The sequence below is a fragment of the Podarcis tiliguerta genome (genome assembly GCF_965153285.1).
Source record: "Podarcis tiliguerta genome assembly, chromosome: 12".
Taxonomy (NCBI): Eukaryota; Metazoa; Chordata; class Lepidosauria; order Squamata; family Lacertidae; genus Podarcis; species Podarcis tiliguerta.
The window spans coordinates 24,377,417-24,393,886 of record NC_139545.1 but is presented as its reverse complement, the minus strand read 5'-3'; the positions used below and the strand labels follow the sequence as shown (position 1 = coordinate 24,393,886).

The 16,470-nt window shown below is 43.0% G+C and overlaps 1 long non-coding RNA gene across 1 annotated transcript; it reads right to left on the bottom strand.

Moving 5' to 3' along the window:
- Positions 1-5,800: 5,800 nt before the first annotated feature.
- LOC310660690 lies at positions 5,801-7,853 on the bottom strand. Its single transcript, XR_014503607.1, has 3 exons — positions 7,779-7,853; positions 6,180-6,271; positions 5,801-5,858 (listed from the first exon to the last, which is right to left on the bottom strand). It is a non-coding gene; the product is annotated as an uncharacterized lncRNA (long non-coding RNA).
- Positions 7,854-16,470: the final 8,617 nt, after the last annotated feature.

The following is a 16,470-nucleotide window of genomic DNA, read 5'->3' as shown; positions in this document are numbered from 1 at the left end:
TTCCTCCAGTCTAAGTGATGAGAAGTCTGCCATCCACCCTCCCTTGGTTCAAGTGAGATCTCACGAGAGCCCCATAAGATCGCACAGATCCCTCCGGGGAGCGGGGTGGCAGGCAAAACAGGAGGGGCCACCCCTGATCTCATGTCAGCATTCAAATACTAACCACGGCTATCCTGGGAGAAATCCTTGGGATTTATAACTTTGGTTTGTTTTTCACAGAAAACTGCCATTTGCCAGTATTCTCTATGATGCAAAAGTGTTGGTGTGAGTATCTAGAAGCCAGCTTCTTTTCTGGGGGGAAAAACCCACATTTCAGCAACAAGGCCTTACAGTGGTCCCTCGGGTTACATACGCTTCAGGATACAGACTCCGCTAACACAGAAATGATACCTCGGGTTAAGAACTCTGCTTCAGGATGAGAACAGAAATTGTGCGGCGGTGGCGCGGCAGCAGCGGGAGGCCCCATTAGCTAAAGTGGTGCTTCAGGTTAAGAACAGTTTCAGGTTAAGAACAGACCTCCAGAACGAATTAAGTTCTTAACCCGAGGTACCACTGTACTGTCTAGCCGAAGGCCATCTTCCCTAACTCCAACTGTGTGGGGTCTTTCTGTGATTACCTAGTACTGAGAAGCTGCAACCTGCTTTGAGGCACTCTCGTCTTCATTATTACAGCACGTATTTTTGTCTGATCCCAGGCGCTGAGACCTTGCTCACATTGAAAAACAAGCGCCTTACCAATGAATCTAGAACCTTTGCAACTAGCAGCTGTTGTACATTTGGGTCCTCAGTTCAGATTTGCCAGTGCATCCTCACATTTCTCCGCAAAATCAGAATACAGTATATTAGACTGGGCTGTAACGTTGGCTCAGAAATGGCTGAGGATATCCAGTTCTTTGATCTGTATCTAAATGCTTTGCAATGGCTGCTCTTTAGGTTTCTGAAATTGATAACCAGATTACTTTAAATACCCAGGTAACCCCTGTAATGTGCTGGGCAACCATTTTTGGCTTTTATAACATAATTTAAATGTAAACTCACAGTTATGCTGAAACCTTTTCCTGCTCTCATGTCACTTCTATATATATTACAGAGGGCAATGTGTTATAGGCAATAAAATCTGGGTGGGGGGAAATTGTCATCCCATTTCGTCTGTGTCATTAAGCACAGAAACAGTGACACTGTCTATTGCTTTGTAGAGCGGAGGGAGCCAGGATGTGCAAGTTTATCGTTCCTCATCTCCCGTGGTAAACAGATTGCTTATTTTAGTTTCAAAAGTGAAGAGATGGCAGCATTGTGGCTCTGTAAATAAGAGTATGCATCTCAATTTTCTGCAAATGCTTAAGTGGTTTACATCTGTTTCCCCCCCAGTTGTATTTCTCAAACATGAATTTCCATTTTAAAAAGAGTCGTAAAATCATGACTGTTTCTCTGCAGATCTATTAGCAATAAAATAGCCTACAGAGGTTTGCACAGCCATGGAAAATGTACAGTGATAATAGGCTGTCCTGCTGTTACATGTCTTATGCAAACTTTACATCTATCACTGCGGAACCATCTATCCGCAGGGTTGGAGTACAGCAAACAACTTGAATAAGAAAGACCAAAAGAAGGAAAATGATACAGGAAGCTCTATATACACATCATTAATCAGACATGATGAATTCCCAAACTCAAAAATGCATTTACTTAGAGTCATCCAAGGGGGGAAAATGCTGATCACACTCTGAGATGTAAAACTTTATACATAAAATTAATCTCTAGAAAACTGGGGTTGCATCTCGAAAACAGAAAGCTGATTTCCATATTCCTCCCAGTTCGTTGTCATTGTCTCGCACTGCTAAATTACGGGGAGCTGGAACAACCATAAACATCTAAGCCGCCATGTTCTTTGGCCACATGAAAGCAGGAATATGCACCTGATGCATTTTCAGTGGCCACCAGGAGGAGCTATATTTGTGGCGAGACTGATTTTGAAGCCAGAGCAAGAGGACAAGAGAATTCAGAAGCTTGAGCTCCTCTTTCTCCAGGTTAGGTGATATACTGGAGGCAGAGTTAGTGACAGCAGGAGACCTTATATCCCTTTGTTGCTGTAGTCTCTCAGGAAAAAAATGTAATGTGTCTAGCTGAGCTGCTGTAGTGGGCTCCTGTGTTGCACACTCAGTTTATTGTTTATTCGTCTATTTCAGTGTTGGGGAACCTCTGGCTGAATCAGGCCTCCTCATGTGGCCCAGAAGGCCATTTTAGCCACTCCATGTCTACCTGCCTCCATGCCCACCTACACCTGTCCTATTTGACATCAGGTATAGGATGGGTAAGGGACGCGGGTGGCGCTGTGGGTTAAACCACAGAGCCTAGGACTCACTGATCAGAAGGTCGGCGGTTCAAATCCCTGCGACGGGGTAAGCTCCCGTTGCTCGGTCTCTGCTCCTGCCAACCTAGCAGTTCGAAAGCACGTCAAAGTGCAAGTAGATAAATAGGTACCACTCCAGCGGGAAGGTAAATGCCGTTTCCGTGTGCTGCTCTGGTTCGCCAGAAGCAGCTTAGTCATGCTGGCCACATGACCTGGAAGCTGTATGCCGGCTCCCTCGGCCAATAAAGCGAGATGAGCACCGCAACCCCAGAGTCGGTCACGACTGGACCTAATGGTCAGGGGTTCCTTTACCTTTACCATTATAGGATGGGTAGAGACATGGTGGGGTCAAAGTGAGGTTGCGGGTACCAACTCTCAGCTGATCAATGGGATCTTTAAATCCCTGTGTGTAGCTCTTGGCAAGTGCCATCAATCAGCTGATTGGGAACTACATGGCACATGTGCGCACACACATATAAATCCAAGGTGGCTTCCAAAAACGAAACAATAAAGTGTAAAAAAGGCTACACACAAATTCAATAAAACAGAATAAAGCACAAAGCAATGCATAGTGTAACAATAGCAGCTCCGAAGCAGCTCCAAAAAACAGCCACAATGTGTTGATTAAAACCTGAGAAAATAAAATAGTTTTTTCACCACCTGTCTATGTTATACGAAGCAGGTGCCAGGCAAACGTCTCTGAATGACTTTGAACTTCATCTTAGGCAAAGTCTTGCAAGTAAGAAATTCAATTGCTAGCCTGCGGCCCTAGGCTAAAGATAGGCCACATAGCGATTTTCAACTTACCCGAAGTAATCCTCAAAAGAAGAGGAATATGTTTTATATTTCTGTGTCCCTATGCAGCTGCCTTTAGAAGGGTAACCAACCAAACAGACAGGGTGGGAAAGCTTGTTGTACTGTAATAGGTTCCCCCTGCTGTGCATCCAATTTATAAGAACATTCTCTGACGCAGAGACAGAATGTTATCAGTTGTTTTGAACACAAGAGCTGTGAATGTATAATTTCCTGCTCTGATGTTACTTGCATGATGGAGAGAACAGATCTGAAGATGATGTGTATGGTTGAAAAATCTAGTGATATGAACTTACAATGGCCTGGTTCAGATATCATGCTAAACCATAAAGTAAAAAAAGAAGAAGCTATGGTTTAACATGAATGGGCAACATGTTAGTTCATGCTGCTCATGAACCATCTAGCTCAATATTGTCTCAGTATTGTCTCTTCTGAGACTGGCACTATCTCTCCAGGTTTTTAGCTGGCAGTCTTTTTCAGCCATTCCTGGAGATTCTGATATTGAACCTAGGACTTTCTCCATGCACGGCATGTCCTTTAGCTACAGCAGCCCCAAGAGAAGATGTGTAGAGGTAATTTCATTATCAGGTCTCAACATACCTGGACAAGGGACTTCTGGATTGCCCATGCAATTGTCTATTGAGGGATTTTAAAGGGAAATGCAAACAAATACCAGCTGCATGTTGCAGGTATGGAACAAGCATCATGCTACTCGCTGTCCATCCTTCAGGTTCACAAGCAGGATGCCTCTGAGTACCTTCATCTCCTGCTTGAGGGCTTCTCATTGGTATCTGATTGGCTGCTGTGGAAGAGGATGCTAGTCTTACCTTTGGTCTTATCTACCAGGGCTCTGGAGAGCCAGTGTGGTGTAGTGGTTTAGAGTGGTAGACTCATAATCTGGTGAACCAGGTTCGCTTCTCCACTCCTCCACATGCAGCTGCTGGGTGACCTTGGGCCAGTCACACTTCTCTGAAGTCTCTCAGCCTCACTCACCTCACAGTGTGTTTGTTGTGGGGGAGGAAGGGAAAGGAGAATGTTAGCCGCTTGGAGACTCCTGAAGGGGAGTGAAAGGCAGGATATCAAGTCCAAACTCCCCTTCTTCTTCTTCTTCTTCTTCTTCTTCTTCTTCTTCTTCTTCTTCTCTTGAGATGAACTTATGTTTGGTAATTCAGGTTCCCAAATGCAATGTATCAAATGGCATTTGCTTTTCGCTGTTTTTTTTTTTTTTTTTTTTTTTACTGCCAGCTAGAATCCTTCATGCGCACTGAGTTATCAGTGAAAGCCACAGGAAATGTCAGTCTCCATGCTTGAGTTGTGTGGGGCAAAAGCCGATCACTGCAGGCTTGTGTTGTATAAACGTTTATGAGGGAACTTATGACAGGGCTCAAGATATTAGCCTGAGATGAATTAAAGAGGAGGCTGAGAGAAGACATCATAGCCATCTTCAAATATCTTCAGGGTTGCCACATGGAGGATGGAGCAAGCTTGTTTTCTCATGCTTCAGAGGGTAGGACATGAGCCAATGGATTCAAGTTACAAGAAAGGAGATTCCGACCAAACATGAGGAGGAACTTTCTGACAGTAATCTTGAAGCCATTAGTTCAAGTCCTACCCTCCAGAGCAGGAGAAAGCAAGCTTTCTCCATCTTCCACATGACAGCCCTTGAGATATTTGAAGGTGGCTATCATATTTCCTCTCAGTCGCCTCTTTTCCAGGCTAAACATATCCAGCTCCATCAACCACTCCTCATAAGGCTTGGTTTTCAGACCCTTGATCATCTCTGCACACATTCCAGCTTGTCAATATCCTTCTTAAATTGTGTCACCCAGAACTGGACACAGGATTCCAGTTGTGGTCTGACCGAGGCAGAGGAGAGTGGAACTATTTACTTGCCTTGATCTGGACACTGTATTCTGTTGATGCAGCCTAGATAGGGTTGCCATATTTCGAAGAGCAAAAAAGAGGACATATTTGCCAACTTCTACTTTAAACTATGGATTGTTATGAGGACTACCCATGAAAAAGAGGACATGTCCTGGAAAAAGAGGACATATGGAAACCCTTGAATTGCATTAGCTTTTTTCTTTTTTCTTTTGCTGCTGCATCACACTGTTGACTCATGTTAAGCTTGTGGTCCACTAAGACCCCAGTTCCTTTTCACATGTATTGCTAGTAAACCAGATGCCCCCCATCTTATATTTGTTTGGCTGGTTCTTCCTGCCTACACACACACACACACACATACACTTTTGTATGCATTTTGGACCCATGTAAACATTTTTGCAAGCACTAGTACATTTTTGTATTGTATATATCTGAGCTATGCATTTTTATGTATGCTTTCCCCTAATATGTACAACTTTTGCAAAATTCAGAGAAGTGAAGATTTTGAAGGATGCTTCTGTTTCAGTTCATATACTGGTTCGAAAAGTTTCTCATTACAATGCAAAATTGAATTTCTCCTCCATCCCTAGTCTCTAACACATTGTGCCAATGTGACCGAGTACACTATACAGCATATGTCTCCATATTCCTCTTTGTTCATCCTACATTATTTATTTAGATGACTGGGGGGCGGCAGATGCCCTGCCTTTTCATGAAGCTACTTCCGATATTGACAGGCACAGATTGAAATAATCGCTGGACTCTGTTGTGCTCCCCCACCAAGATCTTTCTTCTTCTTCTTGCAATGGTAACTGAGTTGCCAGACAGGAAAGGAACAAGTTTAAAAACAATTAGTACACGTGGTGTTCATTCTTGGCTCATTCCACATCCTCATCTGCCTGAGAATACTCAGCAGTCCTTCATGAAAAATGTTTTTGAACTAATGAGGTATATTTGCATTCCCCTTAGAATGGATTTGGAATTTTTCATCTACGCTGCGCCATGAAAAATGGATGTGTTTTTCACAGAGGTAATTTGAACATAAACCATCACATCAATGGAAAGACAACCTTTGCAGAAACTTTTTAACTTAGCTCATTCCATTTGTTTTCACTGGGGAAGGTCAGACTTACGCGAGGGATGTAAATTTCATGCACAAAACCTAGATGCTGATGAGATTTGTTTTTGTAGATAATCTGTAGCAGAGAAATTTTTCATAATGTCACTGCAAAATAAATTAAAATGTTCATCTTCATATGGCTGGTTCCATTGCATTAAAATAAATGTTGCAAGCTCGTTTAATTAGTATAGTTAGGAATGTCTCTTCCCTGCTTCACTGACTCTCCAAATCACAAGTTAATTTGTCAAAATCAGACCATTGTTTTTCCTTCATTCTTCATTACTGGAAAGACAGCCCCATTTAAATAAATGTTTATGCTACAGAGAGCAGAGCAGTGAACAACCCCAAATATTTTTATAAGCCAATGTTAGAAAAGTTTCCTGTTCATAGAACTATGATGTCTGGGCAGGAGTGTGTGTGTGTGTGTGTGTGTGTGTGTGTGGTTATTGGATATTTGACTAGCTGGAAAAGTACAGAATTGAGTGGTCCCTTGTAAGTGATCGTGCAGTATACACCATCTCTCATGCTGGCGGCTAAATGTACTCAGAAGCCATTTCCTTCTCTGTTTTCAAAGACAAAGGATGACATGAGATACAATCTCTATAAATTACCCTAATCAAATCATCCTCTTCAAGAACTCTTGGTTAATCAATTATTCTGTGTTTTGTAGGCCTTATGGCTACAGCTTTTAAACCAGTGGTAGTGTTCCTTCCTTAAAACTACATGGGTTGCATGTCTCCATGAACCTACCCATTAAATGCATTCCCAAAATTAATTCTCATAAAAATCTATTATAAAATGAAATAATTAATTGGGGGTGAGAGGGGGGCAATAAGCATGGGAGAGCAAAATAAAAATTTAGTAAAAATTTACTAAGGAGTTACAGCCACAATCCAGTCCAGTGCTAGGCATGTTTAGGTTACAATCCTAAACAAGCTTTCCTGGAAGTACCGGTAAGTCTCTCTTTGAACTTTGAGTACTTCTGAGTAGACATTTATAGGAGTGCACTGTTGAGCTTCACTGATTTCAGTGTGAATTAATTGCATGATGGAATGTGACCTATGCAGAAGCATTTTGGGAAGGCAGATGTTGAACTGGAATCAAATACATATTCAGATAACCATCAACGATGCAGAAACAAAATGTTAGCAAAGCAAATATGGCCAGTTCCTTGGAAAATGTGGTGGGTTTGTGGTGTGTGTGTGTGTAAAATATTATCTTATTTTGTTTTCTTAAAGTTAAACTATATGCTGCTGAATTACTGAAGTTTCTAAGTGGTACCTTGGCTCCCAAACGGCTTAGTTGTCAAACAAATCAGCTCCCAAACATCCAGTTTGCGAATGTTTTTCGGAAGCCGAACATCCAACGTGGCTTACGCAGCTTCCAATTGAGTGCAGGAGGCTCCTGCAGCCAATCGGAAGGTGCATCTTGGTTTTTGAACAGTTTTGGGAGTCAAACAGACTCCTGGAATGGATTAAGTTCGAGAACCAAGGTTCCATTGTATATGTGAAAATCGAAAGGCATACAATGGATAAGATCAATTAAATTTTATAATATAAAGGTGCCTGAAGTTTAGTGCTATTTTTCTGGAAATATAGGTACTGAAACTCACCATGAACGCCTCCCTTGTTCTCTTATAATGACAATGGTGCCCACCTGAGAGGTGTCGGAACTGAGTTCCGTTGAGTCTCCCCTGGAAAGAAACCCTGCTGAAGTTCAACAGGGAGAAGAAAGCTTGTCTACTCTCAGCTGGGAGGGAATTCCACAGAATCAGGCCCACAGTCATGAATGTGCAGCTTCTGGAACATACAGAACATGAATCTGAGCCATGGCGGACCTCCAACAGAGACTTCCCCAAATATACCCAGAGCTGTTGCGTTACCCCCAAATGGTCTTCCTAAATGAGAGTTTCAAAATAGCAAAATGATGGGGGACCTGTTCCTTTCTCTTCCCAACATGCGTTTCCTTATGGCTTACCTGTCTCCCCGGGTTATTTCTTTCTACAGCTTGTCACCTGAGCTGCAAAATGAAGCGCTAACATTCTATTCATTAGGCTTCTCGGCAGAGCAATATGTTAGTGTCTTTTAGAATCTATTACCACTATGAATCTGATGATGCTTTGGTCTGGGGGATCAATCTTACTTTTCTGGCATCACAATACCCTTGAGACCGGCTTTGTGCCATTAATAAATTATGTAATTATCTAGAAACTTGAATCGGTGCGCAACTCCCCGACTTCCTGGTAATGGTGCATCGAACACCGGTGATGAGCGCCTTGACTTGACGGCATGTTGGAGAAGACTTGCATGCTGAAAAACAACACAACACAACACAAATAAAATGGATATTCTTAGGTAAGCAAAGGCGGTCACTTAGACGAACCTGATGTGCCAAATGTGGTAAATCTGACACTCTTTTTTTGAAATAATTTTTTATTCAATTTTCAAGAATATAAACATACAACAAAAACAATTCCGAATCCAAATATCGAGATTACTCTGAATCTTCTGACCCCCCCCCCCATCCCTTCCTTGGGCCCTATTGATCCTATTTTCAATTGCATATCACTACTTTTCCATTTTTTTTAATCTTTCTAAGTTATCCATACATACTGTTACAAGTGTGTTAATCTGACACTCTTATCTGATGCATCCTTGGCTGTCTGCATAGACAGCAGGAAGGAATGGTTGGTAGAACTATATTCTTAAAACTCTTATATAACAACAACAACAACAACAACAACAACAACAACACCAAATATGAATTACAATAAAATGTAATAGAAAACAACAACAATAACAACAAACAAACAAACAAACAGTTAATTAAAATACAGCTTAAAATGCAGTCTCATTTTAGTAGTAGCCCATAAATCAAGACCATAAAGGGAGGAAACATCAGATATTCACCTGAACCAGCTATCCATGCTGGTCCTACATGGGCCAGCAAAAAAGCCAAGGGAAAATTTATATACCAAATCCCATACAAGGGGTCAGACTGAGTCCAAGCCAAAGGCCAGGCGGAACAGCTCCATCTTGCAGGCCCTGCAGAAAGATGTCAAATCCCACAGATGTCAAATCTTGGGCTGTATATACACTATTTTTAATTTTAAAGCACACTTGAAGCACATTCCCCCCCCCCCCAAGAATTCTGGGCACTAGAGTTACAATTACCGGAAACCCTTAACAAACTGCAGTGCCCAGAATTCGAGTGAAGGGGGGTGTGTGCTTCAAGTGTGCTTTAATTGTATTGCTTGTTAGGCATAATTGTTTAATTGTCCACTGAAATGGACAATGCCTGAATGTGTATTGCTAAAGGGAACATTGGGAAATTCCACCAAAGGTAAGAAGGAGCAGCAGATTGTCTAACAGTTGCTTAACTAGTAATGTATCTCTGCTGGCTCTGTCATATGCCTACATTAGATCACATGGTATTCTCTCAAATATCCATTTAGAAGGAGTTACTGTATCTTTGTTCTCAAGTCACCATAGAAGGAAGGTGTGCAAATGAGCCTCTCCTGCTTCCGGTTGGAATGCAGGCTAATGGAGTCTGTGTGTGTGATGAGAAAGACCTCATCACAACCCCAGCGCCGCAACCCCAGAGTCGTCCGCGACTGGACTTAACGGTCAGGGGTACCTTTACCTTTACCTGTGCTTGGATAAGCATGTGGTTTTATGCAACTTTTTGGATGTAGCATTTGTTTCTGGGTCTATTTGAAGAAAGTTCTTTCAGTACAGCTTTCAAAACCATATTTTGGTCTGGACAATTTTTATTCCAAGAGGAGTCCATTTTTATTCATCCTGTTGCTTCAAGCTGCACAGTATAAATATCTGCAATATAGGTTGTATGCTGTCTCTATGAAGTCTATGTGGATGGACTGAGTCACTGGGAAACACTAACCTTAACAAATTTTGATGATTAATTCCTCTTGATGATGATGGTGATGAAACCCCACCCTTCTCTTGTAATCACATTGTTCAGGGATGCTTGTAGTAGTAGTAGTAGTAGTAGTAGTAGTAGTAGTAGTAGCAGCAGAAATAATAAAAATAATAATAATAATAAATTATTACTTATACCCCACCCATCTGGCCAGGCCTCCCCAGCCACTTTGGGTGGCTCCCAGCAGAATATTAAAAACATGATAAAACATCAAACATTAAAAACTTGCCTAAACAGGGCTGCCTTCAGATGTCTTCTAAAAGTTAGATAGTTGTTTATTTCCTTGACATCTGACGGGAGGGTGTTCCACAGGGTGGGCGCCACTACCGAGAAGGCCCTCTGCCTGGTTACCTATAACCTCGCTTCTCACAGGGAGGGTACCTCCAGAAGGCCCTCAGCGCTGGACCTCAAGTGTCCGGGCTGAACGATGGGGGTGGAGACGCTCCTTCAGGTATACTGGGCTGAGGCCGTTTAGGGCTTTAAAAGTCAGCACCAACACTTTGAATTGTGCTCGGAAACGTACTGGGAGCCAATGCAGGTCTTTCAGGACCAGTGTTATATGGTCTCAGCGGCCACTCCCAGTCACCAGTTTTGCAACCACTTGTAAACAACTCTGTCTGCCTATTTGCCTGTGTGTACATCAACATGCTGTAGTCGCTGAAGTTTGGACCAGGGAGAACTATTTTTCTAGAAAAAGAGGTGCCAGAATTCACCACGAGCACTTTCCTTGTTCTGTTATAATGGCAATTGGACCCACCCGAGAGGTGCTGGAACTGAGTTCCTGTGAATTCTGGAAAAAAGCCCTGGGACTAGGAGACCTAAGTTCAAATGCCCACTCAATTATGAATTCCACAGATCTTGAATCATGGCTGCTTCCCACCTTTCAGGGAAAACCAAACACACTCTTATTCTAGGTTGATTTTAGTTCACTAGCAAAGATCTCTTTTATTCAGTTCATCTCGCAAGCATTGCCTCAGCACAAGACTGTGGAGACTCTGTGCCTGCACATAGGAACCTGTGTAAGTGGCTTTGCCAGGGAAACCAAAGTTAAGCTGCCTGTAATAAATACATTTATTGGTCAGACAGTAAAAAGTACTGAGGAGTTTAAAATAAATTCAGAGTTATTTAAACTTAATTTATGATCAGGAAAATAAACCTTCTTAGGCCATTAATGTTTTTTATCTGGGCCATCAAATGTCACACGCTACTGGTTTTGGATGTAAGGTCACTGGAAACAACACGTCAGAGTTGTCACCCGCACAAATCAAGCAAAATTCCCTTAAAAATAAAAATGTCAGGGGCAGAATAATAGGGCAATAGTTATTTCATGCCGTGAAAGATTTGTAATATATCAAGGGCTCACCTTTTCCCTTTCTCTTTATATCACGTTGAACACGAAATATCGTTCCCTTTAGCAGATTCAAAATAAATGTGGTTTATGGGCTAAGTATGGTGTGACTGGTGACAGAGCTAGCAGTGAATGTACACCATCGGAGTGCAGATATATCTAATTTAAAAGTACGTATCCTGCATGGGCTGCAGAGGGAAATGAAGGAAGGTAGCCCATCTAGCAGAAGGGAAACTCTGACCCTAAACCTCTGCTCTACACAGTGGTACCTCAGTTTTTGAGCGTCTCGGAAGCCGGACGTTTCAGTTTTCGAACGCCAAAAACCCGGAAGTAATTGCTTCTGTTTTCAAATGTGCCTCGGAAGTCAAACGGCTTCCGCTGGGTGTTTTTCCGTTTTCACCATTGAAATTGAAATTCTGCCTTTTCACTTCAGTTGTTGAACGTTTTGGAATTCGAACAGTCTTCCGGAATGGATTACGTTCGACAACCGAGGTCCCACTGTCCCCATTTGCGCCCCTAGCAAGCTACAGCTCCCAGAATGCTTTGAGGGAAGCCATGACTGTTTAAAGTGGCATCATATAGGGCCAGGCCAAGTCATTTGGCACCTGAGGCAAACCAGTGGTTATGTATTGCATTTATATCCCTCTCTTTTTTTCTCCAAGGAACTCGAGGCAGTGTACATGGTTCTCCCCCTCCTCAATTAATCACAATCTAGTTTATCAGGTCCTAGTCCAACACTCTAACCACCACTCCACATTGGCACTAGTGTCTGGGCTGAATTTGTGCCTCCAGAGCATAATTTTACTCCAGAGGTGCTGCATTCACCCTGCCTCTCCCTGCCTTCTTTAACCTTGCCACACCATGGCGTAGGATCAGGCCTCAAGATCCCCATTCTGTAACTCATCTTCATTTCGATCGTTAGGCTCTCTCTTAAGCCTCACATCCCACAACGAGATACTTCTCCAACACTTATATATGTCTTTCATGCCAACTGAGGATTAAGTTGTTGGTGTTGATGAATTGTATTCATCGTCCTCTGCAGTCCCCGTAGTGTTGTAAACCATAGTGCTAGATTGTAAAAATGTGAAATATATCTGAGGAGCACAGCTTCATGTTCCTTCATGTGCTCAGAAGTTGCCGCTTGTGCTCCAAGTGATAGACATGTGCATTTTATAATAAAACCCTATTTCTACTGGCTCCTCACATTAATATGTAAAACTGGCCTGCGGAAACCAATCTGAGGCTCATGGTGCACTCTCCCTCGGTCATCAGGATACAGAGAAGTATACAACTAAAGTTGCCCGCCACAGCATAGGACAGTGGGGCGGGTTGTCAAAATCAGTGTGCAATGTGGCATGGGAAAGCTGCTGCCTGAAGAAGAAAAATGATTTTTAAAAGTCTCACTGAGCATGCCCAGGTATGAAGGAGGCCAGGTATGTCCCGTCCTGCATAATCGATCACACGACGTGGCACACACACACTATTTTAATGGCAATGCCCATCAACTTGGAAGGGGGCAGACCCACAAATATTTAAGGGGGGAGCCGAAGGGTCCTTGGCCTCTAGGAGTCAGCTCTAGAAACATCTGGAAGCAACCAGATTTGTAAAGGCTGCTCTGGAGTGTCAGCTGCAATGATGAAGTAGACACCACTTGATTAGCATGTTGATGATGATGGCAGGATAAAAAGGGGAGTGGTCTGCCTACTGAAAGCAGGACTGCTTCCGGAAAGATAATATCATAGTTGTCAGGTTGAGAGGTCAACCATTATAGCATTGCCCTCTTCACTGATTTCTTTGCCTGACCGGACTGCGTCCTTTAACTCTGATAATATCAGAAGAGGGGGGCAAACAAATGTACAGTACAGAGGTAAAATTCATATTTGTTGAAGTGTAGGTGGGTTCCCATGAGGCAAGACACAGTGATAACAGCAAGAAGCTTTATTGAACTAAGTAACTGGGCAAAACAAGGCAAAACAACTGCTTATATACATTTCTGAAAGCCTGGGCCACTCCCACTCCCAACGTGATTGGCTGTCTAAACTTCCAAGCTGCAAATCACGACTCATGAGTTCAAGGGCCAATGGCAGAGGCCCAAATCCTGAACTGTTCTGTGATTGGACATCATGTATCGAATCAGGAGCTCAGAATCCTTAGTCCAGACTCAAGCTCAGGCAAACACAGACCACATTTGTTGTTCCACCTACACTTGTCTCTGGCCCTGCCCAGCACTGGCATGTGGCCCCCAAAAAAACTTGCCCAGAAGAAAATGCAGATTTTGGACTGACCAATCCTTTCCCACTCTCCTGCTCAGTCTTCAAGGTAAGGCCTGCATTAAATGGTGAGAAACTAAAAATGAGACCTAGGGATTTGGGGAGTGGGCAGAGGAGAAAGAAATCCCAAGTGATTCCGGGGTTCCTTCCAACTACACTTCTATGATTCTATGAAGCCTTCATGAAATGTTTACTGGAGTTTTCTCTCCCCGCCCTGCCAAATGACTAGACCTCTGGAGTTCATTCTGAGGTTTGGAGTGACAGATATTTAAAATGGAATATAATGATACAACACTTATTCATTTTTCTCGAGTCGAAAGGACGCCCTCTGTGCCTTGAGGCACCAAATTTCGCTCAGAAGTAATTTCTAATATTGCTTCATCTTATTACTTGTAAATTCAATATAATTAGAGGCATATTCAGTTCATTACCACTCTGAACTTTTGCCCGCTTCCCCCCACCCCTTTCTTTTCAGCCTGCTACCTTTCAAAAACACTTTGCTAAAAGTTTGCGTTACTGTCATTTTTTGCAGGGGAAATAATATGTTGCAACCAATCATCGGTTAAGTTAACATGAACTTAAAGTGCGGAATCGTACATATTCTTTCTTCAGCGCTCAGACCCAGAACAAGAAGCACCCAAATTCATATGTCAATAAGGAACTTCAAAAATTTTAAATTAAAGCAGTCTGACATGTTTATTTCATTTTGTCAGTTTTTTCCCATTATTCCATGGGCAGATCCACCATACACTGAAAGTACATCCACAATGCACATTTAAAGCATTCCCCAAAGGAATTCTGGTAATTGTGGCATGTTAAGAGTGCTCAGAATTGTAGCAACTACAGTTCCCAAAATTCTTTGGGGGAAATAATTTGCTTTAAATGCGCATTGGATTGTGCTTTAAATGTACAGTATGGATCAGCTGTAAATGTGAACTCAGCCTTGGACCACGGGACCATATGTAGCCAAAACTATGCCATCTATGCACAAGAGAAAGGGATCCATATGCTAAGATAAGCCTAAGCCTTCTAGCCCAGGAGCTTAACTAGACCTGCTAGGTCTCCCCATTTGGCCCATGGCATAGATTGGCCCAAACCCTGCTCACCTGTCCATCATCTGACATCAGGTGCAGGAAAGGCAGACCCACAAACTAAACAAGAAGAATTGGGACTTGCACTCTGTGTGTGGTTAAGCCCAGTCAAAGGCGACTATGGGGTTGCGGCACTCATCTCACTTACAGGTCAAGGAAGCCGGTGTTTGTCCACAGACAGCTTTCTAGGTCATGTGGCCAGCTTGACTAAACCACCTATGGTGCAACGGGACACCAAGACAGAAACCAGAGCACATAGAAATGTTGTTTACCTTCTCACTGCAGTGGTGCCTATTTATCTACTTGTACTGTGTGCTTTCAAACTGCCAGGTTGGCAGAAGCTGGGACAGAGCAAAGGGAGCTCACCCTGTTGTGGGGATTCGAACCGCCAGCCTTCTGATCATCAAGCCCAAGAGGCTCAGTGGTTTAGACCACAGCACCACCCACGTTTGCTGAAACAGCACATGACACCCTGAACAGAAACTCTCCGCACTGGCATTGTGTTTAGGCCTCAAATTTTAATATATAAACCTTGGTTCCCAGTTCACTAGATCAGAGATTTTGGGTTGGGTGGGGAGACTTGAGAAGGGAGGCTTTTTTCCTGAAAGAAAACCGTGCACACCAAGGCAAACCACATGAATCACTTCATGTTTGGCCCTGAGGCATGACCTGAATGGAGACCTTCTGTATCCTCACAACTGAAGGATTCCCACTGAGCTCTCAATGCCCTGAAAAGACACATTTGCACACAGCTGAGAGCGTTCCCAGCTCAGCATCACGGCTCCTAGCTGTGCTCCGGTTTTCTTTGAACTTCTAAGATTTTTAACCTTCATAACTTGTTCCATGAATTTTTCAATTAACAAGCACATAATTAAATCAACTGATTAAACAGAGAGGTTTGAGTTGATAAAGTACCATTATGCACTCCGACTGCAATGGGGCTCTAATGATATGTAGATTGCGCTCAAGAGCAATTGCTCTCTCTTTTCTGCTACGTTTTCGAGGGTCCCTTTCCCGCGTTTGGCTCATTGTCAAGACTTGGCCTACTTGAGCCGTGATGAGCCAGCAAGAGAAGCAAGACAGCAAGGGGTTGTGTGCAGAATGACAGGCGTCAATGCGCTTTGCGAAAAGCGGAGCAATATTACATCAACTGGAGGTTCCTATCCCCATGTTTGTTTTGGGTTGGAGAGTACCGTATTTTTCGCTCTATAAGACGCACTAGACCACAAGACGCACCTAGTTTTTGGAGGAGGAAAACAAGAAAAAAAATATTCTGAATCTCAGAAGCCAGAACAGCAAGAGGGATCGCTGCGCAGTGAAAGCAGCAATCCCTCTTGCTGTTCTGGCTTCTGGGATAGCTGCGCAGCCTGCATTCGCTCCATAAGACGCACACACATTTCCCCTTACTTTTTAGGAGGGGAAAAGTGAGTCTTATAGAGCAAAAAATACGGTAACTTCCAGGAATGAATCAGCGCCAAACAACAAATGTGTCACTTGAAGTTTTGCTCCTCTCTTTAAAAAAACACCACAGTCATGATCAAAACCTTGTGTTATGTACTAAGCTTGGATCCTAGAACAATAGGCAAGTAGGGTCCTAGAATGCAACAACTGATTGGCTTGCAGGAAAAGACCAATCAGGCTCCAGGAGGAAGTTAA